The sequence below is a fragment of the Hyaena hyaena genome, unplaced genomic scaffold (genome assembly GCF_003009895.1).
Source record: "Hyaena hyaena isolate Hyena2069 unplaced genomic scaffold, ASM300989v1 scaffold_63, whole genome shotgun sequence".
NCBI classification, from domain to species: Eukaryota; Metazoa; Chordata; class Mammalia; order Carnivora; family Hyaenidae; genus Hyaena; species Hyaena hyaena.
Window position 1 is genome coordinate 3,198,699 of NW_024080695.1, and position 12,823 is coordinate 3,211,521.

Below are 12,823 nucleotides of genomic sequence, written 5' to 3' on the forward strand. Positions count from 1 at the left end.
CGCAAAATAAATAAACATTAAAAAAAGGGGGGGACATGAATTCACAACCTAAAGGTAAGTCATGTTCTCCTTATTCTGAGTCAGCATACAAATCAAGATGTCACCACCAAGACAGGAAACAAGATAAACCACGTGCCGCAGGCAGGACGATGACCCAAGCACAGTCGTAGCCTCCACGACGTGGCCGCCTTACTTACGTCTGTGAGGCAGGGCAGATCACCCCCGTTACTGGGGAGGAGACCAAGGCTCAGAGGCCACTAAACGGGTTCGAGTTCATAGTGTCACTTGCCAGCAGGGCCGGGACTGACCTCAGAAGGGCCAAACCTTGTGGATGAATAGCTCAGCGTGGGGCTGTCAACCCAGGTCGGAGGCTGCTTCGGGGAAGGCACAGAATCAACACGGGAAAAATAAAGGCCGCGGACCTACAATAAAGACTTGGGTGACGAGAGTCAAAGCTGTCGGTGACACACACACCCGCCTACAGTTCTCTGGCCTAAGACCGGGGTGGGAATGATGGGGTGGCAGGTGCACAGGCCTAGACGGCACAGCCTCGGAGACTGAGAACCCTGGTGGAGGTGACGCGACCTTCTACCTTTAAAATGTCACAACTAATTGGGGCGCCTGGGTGGCCCCGTCGGGTAAGCATCTGACTTCGATTCGGGTCACAATCTCACAGTTTGTGACTTTGAGCCCCGCATCGGGCTCTGTGCTTTCAACATAGAGCCTGCTTCAGATCTTCTGTCTCCCTCTCTCTCTGCCCCTCTCCCACTCGTGCTCTCTCTCCCTCTCTCTCAAAAATAAATCTTAAACAACATTAAAATAAATAAAATGGAATGTCAAAACTAAAGAAATCTGGTGGGGTTATTGAAATCTGATCCATGGCATAGAACAATGTAAAGAATGGTACTTTCTTGGGTTCCAATGGGGCTTTTCCTGGGCTCTAACCCCAGATGCACTGGACTGTCTGGGCAGAATTAAGTAAAGTACCAGGAGAAAAGCATTCTGAGAGCGCTCTATGGGTAGCGGCCATCATCAAAGAGGCAGTGGTGGAAGGTTCTAGAAGCAGGGCAGCAACAACAGTAACCAGCACCTTTTGGGGTTGCTGGGCCTTCCCAACCCCCATCAGGACACATGACCCCTTCACCATGTCAACACAGCAAATTCACCAGAAGTAATTTTAAAATATAAAAAAAAGGGGCATCTGGGTGGCTTAGTCGGTGGAGCGTCCGACTTCAGCTCAGGTCATGATCTTGCAGTTCGTGGGTTTGAGCCCCGCATCAGACTCTGTGCTGACAGCCAGCTCAGAGCCTGGAGCCTGTTTCGGATTCTGTGTCTCCCTCTCTCTCTGACCCTCCCCTGCTCACACTCTCTCTCTCTCTCTCTCGAAATAAATAAAACATTAAAAAAATTTTTTTTTAAATTCACCAGAAGTAAAGCAGGGGGTGGGGTGATCTCCCTCCCTCCCAGAAACCCAAGGAACCAGCCAGCCCGTGCAGCACTGGAGCCAAAATAGAAACGTGAAGGGATGAATCGAAATGCAGAATTCAAAAATAGACTGAACTATATATAAAAACTTGAAATCTGACCCAGTGAGTGAGGCTTATTTAATCACAATGGTAAATCACTGATCAATTTTTCTTAGAAGGCAGCAGAACCACACGGTACTACAACGAAACAAAATTGCAAAATTAGACGTCAATACACACATAAAATTATAAATGTGTCGCTCAGGGGCTTCTCTTAACCCGCGGAGCAAGAACTCAGTTCATTCTCCGAAAGAGTCTGGGCATTGCCTCAGCACACGTGAACACACTTCAGTGTCCCGTGGTGCCCACTGCCCTCAACTTCCTGCCTCCTCCCTGAGCCCCCAGCCCCAAGCCCCTCCAAGCAGAGCCGCAGCAAATTCTGAGACCCTGAGACCCTGAGACCCTGCCGTAGGAGAATCCCTGAACTCCACCACCCTGTGAAAGAACAGGACTCACAACAGGAAGACACAGAGAGGTTCAAATGTGCGTGAACTTGGGACTTCCACATTATTTGTTAGTTAAACGGAAAACACGGTAAGAGGCATTCTGAGCACACAGTTAAGAGCTAACCTCTGGCAATGTCAAAAGTTACCAGAATTACCAAAACACCACCTACATGCTGATAGGTCCTACTGGCAAAAAGCCAGCAACGCCAGGGGAAACACGCACAGCGAGCAGAGCTGAGCGCCCGGTGGCCCAGCCAGCTGCCACCGACCGCGGGGACGCGTTTACCCTTCCCGAGCCTCAACTGCCCTCCCGCCGGTACGGACTGCGCAGCACAACACGGCTGCTCTGAGAATAAATGAAACGAGGCGGCGCTGGCACAGCCCACGTCAGATCACAGCAGGCGCCCAGTAAATGCGAATTTTCTCTACTTCGGCCCCACGGACAGCTAAGTACCTGCAAAAACACGTATGCAGACTGGAATGTGAGCCTAGAACAGTCAGGCGCACAAAACAAGAACGCCAAGTGAACACAAGGACCCTGCTCGGAATCACCCCGGTGAAGGCGTGCGGGGGGTGACGGAGCAGGCCTAGCAGAGCCCGGGGGCCAGGACGTCAGGACAAGGGCGTCTTCGGGGGGGGGGGGGGGGGGGGGGGGGACAGTGCCTCAGAAGCCCCACTACTTCTAAGCCTCAGTTCCCTGAACCTCACACAACAAGGTGCCAGGCTTCAGGGAGATAAACCTGAAAGCAAGAAAGTGCTTCTGTTTGCAACACACGCTTAAACCAACCCCGCGAGGGCCAAGCCCCCTGCCCTCGGGCCCTTCCGCCTGGGGCCGCCGGGACAATGAAACCAGAAGCCGCAGTCCAGGCCACCTGCCTTCTGTGGCCACACAAACAAAGCGCCTGCTTCTCAGGGAGGCCGCGGGGTGAACGTTGGAAGCCCGCCAGGCGGCCAGCTGCAGAGGCCGGCCTCCGAGTCGCACGTTCTCTAAGACGGGATCAGCCTGAATTCCCTGAGCTGGCCAGGGCAGCCCTGAGCCGTCACCCTCGCCCCCTCCATGCTGCGCCATGCGGCCCCACTGCCTGGGTGCTCTCCCCAGCTTGGCCGGGGGAGCTCCAAAGAGACACAGCACGCCTGTGAGACCGCCTCCTCCAAGAAGCCTCCCCCTACTTCCCCAGGAGGCCGCAGACCCCCCTTCCTCTTAGGCTCTTTGCGGCCACACGCCTCAGATGACTGTCTGTACAGCTGTCCCCACGTCTCTCTGCTGGTTGCTGGGTTTCAGGCAGGCACAGCGCTAAGCTGACAGGCTGCAGACGCCAGTGCCTGGCCAAATGCCTGGCACAGACTGAGGATTCAAAACCCCATTTGCTGAGTTAATCATTACTAACGGCTATGTCCTAAGAGGGCAGGTATCAGGGACGGTCCATCCCAGAAGCACTTGCTGAGGGCCGGGTTACGCTTCAAGAGCAGGGTGAGTGGCGGACGTCACGAGATGAGGAAGGAAATCCCTGCCGTCGAGTCCGGACAGAGCGCGTGTGGACGACAGATACAGCAAGCAAACGACGGCGGCTCCTGCACTGCCCGGCAACACCGGTCCGCACGGTACAGTCCGGGAAAGTAAGAGACGCTTGCTTCCGGGAGCCTGAACCGCCACCCCCACCCCCACCCTCCCCCGCAGCTGTGGCCATGGCGGCAGGTTCCCTCCCCGCTCCTTCCAGGCCCAGGGGGCCAGCACACCGGGCGTGTGATACAAGGTTAACAAGGGCCAGCCGGCCCCTCCCAGACCAGGGAGAAACATACAAAATGTCAAGTACAGGTATGAGGAAGACTTTTATCCCAGGAAGCAACACCATCCGCCTTTTATTTGCCAGTCACAAAACTGAGCTCTGCAGCGAGCAGCAAGGGAAATGTCCCAAGGGATTCACACACCCTTCCCTGCACCAGGGCCTGGTCTGTAAGACAAGTCGGAGAGCGGACGGCTGCTCCGCCAGTGACTCTGCATGAGGTTCTAGAAAACAAGTCCGTCTTGACAAGCAGTTTAATTTTCTTCTCTTTGTTGTATTTTCTTTTTAATACGCTCCAGGGCTTGAACTCACGACCCTAGGATCCAAAGTTGCTTGCTCTACTGACCGAGCCAGCCAAGCTACCCTAATTTTCTTCTCTTGAAAAAGCGGTGGCACACCAGGGCGCCTGGGGGGCTCAGTCGGTTGAGCGTCTGACTTTGGTTCAGGTCACGATCTCACAGTTCATGGGTTCGAGCCCCTTGTCAGGCTCTGTGCTGACAGCTCAGAGCCTGGAGCTGCTTCGGATTCTGCGTCTCCCTCTCTCTCTGTCCCCCCCCTGCACTCGCACTCTGTCTCTCTCTCTGTCAAAAAGAAACATTTTTAAAAAATTTTTTAAAGCGGTGGCACAAAGTCTTGACCAAGTCTTCACCAATAAACAGTTTATGAGGGCAAACCCAAATGACGTGGTTATGTCCCCGTGGGAAAACCTCCACCCACTGGTGGCTTTGGGGAGAAACCCTGCTGTCCATCCACGCGGTCCCCGTCTGGCAGTCCTCCTGCGGCTCCTTCCTGTCCACAGCCTCTGCTCGCCACCCCCTACCCCGCCCCGTCCCAGCTCCTCTCTGGACACTGCTGCTGTCCCTGGCCCTCCGAGGACACACTTGCCTTTTGCCGCCAAGCGTCCCATCAGCCCTGCTCCATCACTGATCTCTGTATCCTTAAATCTTTTTTTGCCGCCATAGAGCATGGGGGGTGGGGGCAGAGGGAGAGAATCCCAAGCCACCTCTCCCTCACCGGGGGGGGGGGTCAACTCGACCCCACACCCTGGGATCATGACCTGAGCCAAAATCAAGAGCCAGACGCCCAACTGACTGAGATGCCCTGGGACCCCTCCGTGTCCTTGATCTTAAGAGAAGACAGTTCTCTGGCTCCATGGCCGGAGAACGCACCCATCACACAGCCAAGGTTTACAGAGCGCAGGACCAGTCTGCAACACCCAGCACCCCTAGAGCATCATAAAACTCCACTTTAATGAGTATCAGGTTCTCCTCTAAGCCCATAACATCACCATCCTGTTTGCATAGCCCTCACCGCCCTATCTGCTAGGTATTAGCCCCCTGCACAGAGGAGGAAACTGAGGCTCATGGCTTACCCAAGGGCTCCACTTTTCTGTGGCAGCAGCTGGGGCCTGAACCCAAATCTGTGGCTCCAAGCCCCCTCGGTTGGCTTTGCTACTTACACAGTCCTAACACGGACATCAGGAACCTCCCCGAACAGGCATCCATCCTGTGAAAGAGCGCGCCGTCTTCTGCCATTTCCCAGAGGGTAACAAAGCCAGGCGGAGCCACGCTGGGTAGGCAAGGCCCTACCTGAGTCTCTCAGCCCAACACCCACGTCATTCTGAACAGGGCCCCTCCGAGTCCTTGGTGCTTCCTGGGGGAGACCACCAGCCTCCTGGCAGAACTGGTGCACCCCCCCGACCCCCACTTCCAGGCCTTCACCTTGAACCTGGAGGGAGGACCAGTCAGGAGAAACAGGCTAGTTAAGCCTCTTAAGTGAGGTCCTTTTTTTTTTAAGTAATTTCTACACCCAACACAGGGTTCAAACTCTCGACCCTGAGAAGTCACGCGCCTCGGACTGAGCCAGCCAGGCACCCCTGAAAGGAGGTTCTAACGCCAAGGAGAACCCCCTGACCTAGGTGGCATCTCCCATGTGAGTGCGCCTGCTGTGCACGGGGCTCCACAAACACCAAGCACCGTGAGTCCCTTTCTCTCTCTCATGCCGGGGCTCACCCCGAAAGGACGCTGGAGAGAAAGGCACAAGACGTTCTGGAACTCGGGTTCCTTGGCATTAACAAATAACGGGAGCTGCCTCTGCTCACCGAGTACGCATTATACGTGAGTACGTGAGGCCCAGGGCTCAGGGCTCCCACGCACAATCTCTGTAACCTCCCCAGCAACCCCAGGAGTTCACGGCACCATCACAGCCACCTGACAAAGCAGGAGGCGGGGCACAGGGGGCACGTGCCGCAAAGCGGCTTTGCCCGGGCCAGCCTGGGGGCCACTCCAAGTGCTTCTCTTCCCGCTGCTGCACAAGCAGCCGACACCGATGCCGTCATTTGCACTTTGCAGAATGGAAAAGTCAACTATAAAAGTAATTTGGTGTTTAAACGGGTTGTTCTTTAGGGTAAGAATAACCCTAAGAAAGAATTTCCTGAAAGCTCAACATAGTCCTCTGGAAGGTGAATGGCAAGTTTCAGGTGCCTGGAGCTTAACACAATGTTGTGTAAATAAGTTTTGGCCCATGTGCAGACCGCGTAGAAACTGGGGGGTAAACCATCAAGGGTCCCCAAAGGCTTCTTCACAACCCAAAGGGAAAGACCTTTAACTTTCACTGCCTCAAAGTGGTTATGTTAAAAAGGTATGTAGATGGGACGCTGCGAATTAAGGACTTTCAATGCACGGGCAGTGGGGGCTGGGGTTCCACCCACTTCCCTAAAATATTTCAGCTCCATACAGTGACGTGCCCAAGTGACCTACTGTAAGTACCTATGAAGGGACTGACAGGTAACTGACAGACTGGGAAGATACTCAGACCACTTGACAAAATCAATACAACTTATTATCTTGATTATCAATAAGAGAAAGCACTCATTAAACACGGACCATGCACCAAACATGCTAGGTACTACCAAACACTCTAATCCTCGCAAGCCTGCCTAGCACACTGAAGGGACTACGAGATTCAGAAAGGCTGAGTACGTCACGTAAGGTCACACAGCAACAGAAACGGGGTTCAAACCAGGTGGGATGTCAAAGCCCATATAGGACTTGCTGGAATGTTTAAAAATACAGCCCCTAAACTTTGTGATAATCAGTAAGCCAAATGCTCAACAATTTTCACACTTCTCCGTGAGTTAAACTTCAAGAAAAAAGTTGTTAAAAAAAAAAAAAGAAAGAAAGAAAGAAATACTCAAGAGGCCAAAATAATCCAGGTTCTGGGGCAGACTGCCCAGGTTCAAATCCTGGCCCCTCCACTTACAAGTTGTGGGACCCTGGAACAGCTTTACTTCCCTGCACCCCAATTTCCATGTAGTCCATGGGAACAATAGCAGACCCTACCTCCCTGGGCAGTGGACGAGACCGGCGAAGAAATCTACACGAAGCCGTTAGAATCATGCCTGACATGGGTTGAACACCGGGAGAGGCTGGCTGGTGTTACTTCTTCCTGGGTACGAGATGGGGCCAGCGTAGGGCCAGCCGACCTACACCTGCTATTTTAGTAACTTATTTGCATAAACCAAGCAACACAGCCTCAGCCACTCTGTGTCCCCAAGGCTCACGGTATAGTTCCTTCCTGTCGCTAAGCTCTCACACCTGCTCTGTGGCACGAAGCTCCGGGCCTCAATGTCCCACCTGTGAAAGGAGGTGATTAGCCCGGCTGACCCAGCTGAGGCCCCTCCCGCTTGGCAACCGAGAACTCTTACCAATTCAGGCCCTAGAAGCTTTATCACCGCCCTAACACAAACCGTAACAGAAAGCACATTCTCGCTTTCCTAAAATCTTCTTTTACATATTATGTGTCGAGGCCTATTGTGATGGCACATCTTCTCCAGGGTCTCAAGACTCTACGCGCACCCGCAAGATGCCGGACGGGCGTCCCCAGTGGGGAGGCTGGGGACACGATGGTCAGAAGCTTCGACCAAACAAGGGAGACGATTCTGAAGCAAGTTGCTCTGATCGGCAGGTCCTCACCGTCAGAGAGAACTTCAACAGAACACAAGTGAGGGGAGATGCAGTCGGGAAAGACGTGCCTTCACGTGCAGGACAGAGGGGAGGAGGGCGGCGGGGCGGAGGGGTGGAAGGGTGGAGGGGTGGAGGGGCGGTGGGGTGGAGGGGCGGTGGGGCAGAGGGGTGGAAGGGCGGAGGGGTGGGGGGGAATGGCAGGATCAACAGAAGCCAGGCGGAGGCAGCACTGAGGCCAAATGTGAGGGGGGTGCTGGAGGCAGATTTAGAAAACTCAGCTTCAGGAGCATGAAATGAGCCCAGAGCACCACAGAGCCAAGGGCTCAGCAGGACCCCACTGGGATGGTGACATCAAGGCCCAGGGGCCTGGCTCACCAGCTGGGTGACTCCGGACCACTTTACCTCCTTTAATGTTTCCCAAAGGGTGTATTATTCACTCAATAACTCTGAGCCCCAAGTACATGCCAGGTTCTCATCAGGGTTAGGGACCAGGTGGAGCCCACAATCCAAACGGGTCAAATACACCCGACTAAGACAGCTGCGGGGGGGGGGGGGGGGGGGGGGGTGGTTCCAAAGTCGGGAAGAGGTCACACACAAACTTGAGACACGGGTTGGCACTGGCCAGATATACTGGGCAAGGACCCGCACTCCATAAGGACTAGCACAGCACCTCACGGGGTGCGATGCACCCCTTCTACAAAGGAAGCCAAGACCGCGAGGTGCCAACATCCTGACAGGGGCCTGGCACGCCACCCTCCCCCACCGGCCTCAGTAAATAAAATGAAGCGGAGGCCGCGGAGCCTCCTGCACAGAGAACTTCCCAAAGCAAAGTTTTCAACTCATCCTGGAGAAAATGGTGCTGTGCAATTTTAAGACGAAAAAGGCGGGGGGTAAGGCGGGTTCTGGCCAGGTTAGGCTCCGACCAGCCCGGAGTCTGCGGGTCCAGTGCCCGCCCCCCTGCTTCCCGCGGAGGCTAACTCCTCAAGGACTCACCCCCCCTCCCCGTGTCACCGCAGCTCCGCGCAGGGAGGGCCGCCTGCGGAGGGAAGCACACCAGCTCCGCCCCTCCGCCCTCTGGCCTAAAAGGGTCCCCGCACACAGAGGCGGGTCCTGTGGGTCCTGTGGCCCAGGAAAGGCGGTCTCTGAGGCCAAAGGAGAGTCCCTGGCCTGGGACGGGGGTCTGAGGATGAGGGGGTTCCCCGGTCTAGCGACAGCGGGTCCAAAAGGAAGGAGGTCAGGAGCTCCGTCCCAGGAGACGGGGCGGGAAGACCCCAGACGCCAGTGGCCCCCAGGTGGAGGGGCCCCAGGTTTCGGTGGTTCCCGAGGTGGAGGGGGCCCAGGGGTCGGGGACCCCGAAGTGGAGGGGGACCCGTGAAGAGAGTCCCGAAGTGGAGGGGTCTCCCGGGGGTCGATGGCCCCCCCGATGGTGCGCAGGCTCCTGGGGGTCGGGGGTCAGGAACCCCGGAGGTGGAGGGGTCCCGGCAGGGCTGCTTGCGCGCGCCCAGGCAGCTCCCCTCCGGCCAGGGAGCCCTGCGCGTCTGAAGGACAAAACTTTTCGTCAAGTTCCGGAAAAGGAGCGTGTCGCGCGCGCGTCTAAGGGGCTGACGAGCCGGGCGCCGCCGGGCCCCGCAATGTCACCCGGGCCCCAAGCGCTCCCCCGGTGCGGGGGGAGGGGGGCAGCGGCGGCCGCGCCGCAAGGGGGACCCGAGCCCGCGCGCCGCGGCCCGCCTCCCGCTCCCGCCTACGCAGCAGCAGGTGGCAGCGGCTCCGCGCGCCCCGTCCCCCTCCCTCCCGCGCGGCGCGGCCCCGTCGGAGGCCCTCAGTACCAGAGTCAGCGCGGCTCCGACGCCATCTCCGCGCCCCGCGAGCCCGCAGCCCAGGACCCCCCGGACCCGCGACGTGCACGGTAAGGACGCTGGGCGCCCGGCAAGCTGCGGGCCGGGCAGGCAGGTGCGCGCGAGCTGCCCGCCGCGAAGAGCGGCGCGCGCCCTCGCCCCGCCCCCGATCCGCCCCGTCCCCCGGCTCGCCCCGCCCCGCGCGCCTCGCCCCGCCCCCTGCCTGCCGCCGCTCTTCCGCCCGGCTGCCGCCCCCCGCCGCGCCGCCGCGGCTCCTCGAGCTCGACGCTCGCCCCGCTGCCCCTCCTCGGCCGCTCGCTCGCCCGCCCCTTGCAGGCCCCGGAGCGGCGTCGCCGGCCCTTTTCTCTCCCGAGGGCCCAGCGGAGCCTCGAGGGGAGGCCTGAGAGGATCTTCGTGTCCGCCCGGCGCCCGTGGACACCCGCCAGGGGCCTCCGTACCTGGTCGGCTCCACCCGCGGCCATCTTGGAAGTGGGAAGCGGCCGGGAGGGGGAAGAGGCACGAGCGGGCAGGGACCAGGCGTGGGGAGCCGAGCGGCGGAGCGCATCGATGGGCTCCCCTGCCCCGGGACAGGTGCGCCGGGCGCGCGGGTCCGGGCCAGGCCCTGGGCCGCCCGGCCCGGCCTTAGTCTCTTGGTCTGTAAAACGGGCTTTTCAGGCAGTGCTGCTTTGTCGAGCTGTGACACGGTACCTCGCGCCGCGCCGTTGTTCCCAGACTTGTCTACACTTTAGTACCGCCGCGGCCGTGCCGCGCCCCGGGCCGATGGAATCCCAGTCTCCGGAGGTGAGAGACAGTTTGGGAACCGCTGGCCTGGCGTGCAAGTGCGGCATTTGGCGTCAGCATTGCAGAGACTCCAGAGACAGGGTCTGTGATGGTGGAGTGGGAGAGGAGGTCGCGGGCCGCAGGGCCCAGGGCGGACACGCGGGGAGAGGGCTCAGATGCCCGGCCCGGCCCCGCCCGCCTTCCAGAACGAAAAAGCTCTCCTTGGCTGGTTAACCGATCCTTGCTCGTACCCCTTCTAGAATCCAGGTTTCTGGGGCCGAAGCGGGCTTATCCTGTGTCCTGCTATATTCTCTGGGCCTGGCACACAGTTGGGGCACTTAGATAGTTGTTGAATTGTTATCTTCCGAGGACATGAAGAGCAGAAGAAAGACTTAAGGCCTGGGTTTTATACTAGGCTTGGAGCCCTGAGGCGGTCACTGGCAGAATTATCCGAGCGGAAACCTCAGAAGGCCGATCAGCTAAATCTAAAGGATTTGAACCGGCGGAGGGTCAGGGACAGGAAGGGTAATCTCTCCTTCCCAGAAAGCATCTGGAAGCCTGCAGTGGAAGATACTTTGTCTGAGCTATGGTCCTTCATGTTGGCCAAGGAACCCAACCCCCGCCCAGCTTTTTCCTCGGTGTCTAGATCGAAAAACTCAGCAACTGTTTGTTATGATGGTAGGAACGTCCTCTTACAGTGCTTGGTGCATAACAGAAGTGTTAACAAATGCACACGTTTCTGGGTGGTTTTAAGGAAAAATAAAGGAAATCTAGTCTCCTTCAAACCCCAACATGCCTTCCCCAACTTCTTAAGAAACACACAGACACACACACTCTAATAGGGAAAGTACAGACTTGCTTCTGGCCTGACTTAATCAGCAATTTAATAAATAGGATTAGTAAGTCTGCTTTTACAGTGCTCCCTTGCAATTCCCCAAATCCCTTCCAGGCCTCATTCTGAGTCTGAGAGTTTTAAAACCCCACAATGACTAGGAACCATTGTTCTGAATCCAGAACCAAAAAACATTATGACGCACAGATCTGCGTTTGGCGGCCTCCGTCCGTCTTGTCCTCTCCCTTTCCCCCCTCCTGCTGCCCAGCCCCGGCTCCCTGCCCAGGCCCAGCGCCCCCTCCCTGGGGCCCACCAGTCATTTACAGCCTCAGGGAGTCTAACAAAGTTAAAAGTACAAGGAACTAGAGAAGCTGTGTGGGCATCTGCGCCCCCCCCCCCAACCCTAGCGCCTCCCAGCCCCCATCGGTGATCTGGAAACAGTTGTGTCAGGGTGGCCGGTGCCACGTCCCACCTTTGCCGCCTCACTGCTCGCTGCCTCCGCAAAGCCACCCGGGCTCCCCCGTGCCGACTGAACCCCGGGATTCCCAGAACGATTCTCGCTACAGTTGTTCCTCTGAGGGCCGCGAAGGCAGTGGCTGTCAGCTCCCTCCGCTCAGTCCCAGGCCTGGGACCAGCTGACCCGTCGTCGGCTGTGGCCAGAAGCCTTCCGGCGCACGCCGGCCTCCCCACCTCCCAGGCTCACAGCACCTTCCCCGCCCAAGCTGTGTGAGGATTAGAGACAAAGGAAATGGCAGCGACGGCCCAATGTAAAAAACTGCCTGGCTTTGCCAGTTTCCGGCGTGTTTGGGGTGCTCTCGGCACCTCCCCAGTAAAATAATGGCAAAGGAAGTGTGTTGGTCAAAGGGGGGGGCGGTGCTTGGACCCCTCGGAGATACCACCCTCCAGAAGGACATCTTCAAGTCTTGACCTCTGAGCCTCCCTGGCAGGCAGGTGTCTGATACCCATGGAAAGCACCCCCGTACCAGCCCCGTGCTGGGCTCTGGCCACACCAGAGCGACTGGCACCCCACAGCTCCTGCCCTCACGGATCCCCATTCTCATGGTGGTGGGGGAGACATGTCATTTCACAAACTCAGCCCCGCCTCCTTGTAAGGAAGATAGTTAATGACCAGCTGCAGACCCCAGAGTCATAAATACAGTGTCAGGACCCTTCCAGAGCCTCAAGGCCATCCCTCAGAGGGGAAACTGAGGCCTGAAGGGCAAGCGGGGGAGGAGGTGGGCACAGGACGAGGCCAGGGGTCTCCCCCCCCCACCGAACCACCTTCGCATCTCTTCCCAAGAGAGAGGGGGATCTAGTCTCCGAAGCCCATGTTTTCTCTGACCCTTCCCTAGCCCACAAGTGTGAGCCCCATAAACATCTGCTGAACGGATGAATAAATGCTGCTCGTGGCCACCCCTGTCCCGCGTGCCATCCCAGCTGTTCACCCCATTCGCACAGTTGAGCCCCACAACCTCCCACGCTGGCCCAGTGACTCGCCATCTGCAGGTAAGGAAACGGCGCTGGGCCGTGAGGCTGCTCAGCCCAGGTCGCGAAGCTTGTTTTCCGCCGCGTGACAGCTCTCGCCCGCTGTCCGTCCTCCCGCCCACCCTCCACCACCCCAGCCTCTGTTCAGAGCCACCAGGGCCAGACCGTCC

The 12,823-nt window shown here is 57.7% G+C and overlaps 1 protein-coding gene across 3 annotated transcripts in view; it reads right to left on the bottom strand.

Moving 5' to 3' along the window:
* The window catches only part of TBC1D14 (TBC1 domain family member 14), a 102,675-nt gene extending 92,579 nt beyond the window's left edge, over positions 1-10,096 (bottom strand). For 2 of the 3 annotated variants that reach the window (XM_039232048.1, XM_039232047.1), the window contains exon 1: positions 9,548-9,679. The gene's annotated coding sequence lies outside the window, so the exon portion shown is untranslated. Of the gene's footprint in view, positions 1-9,547; positions 9,680-10,014 lie in introns of those variants that run through there. The other variant, XM_039232049.1, reaches the window with a different exon arrangement.
* Positions 10,097-12,823: the final 2,727 nt, after the last annotated feature.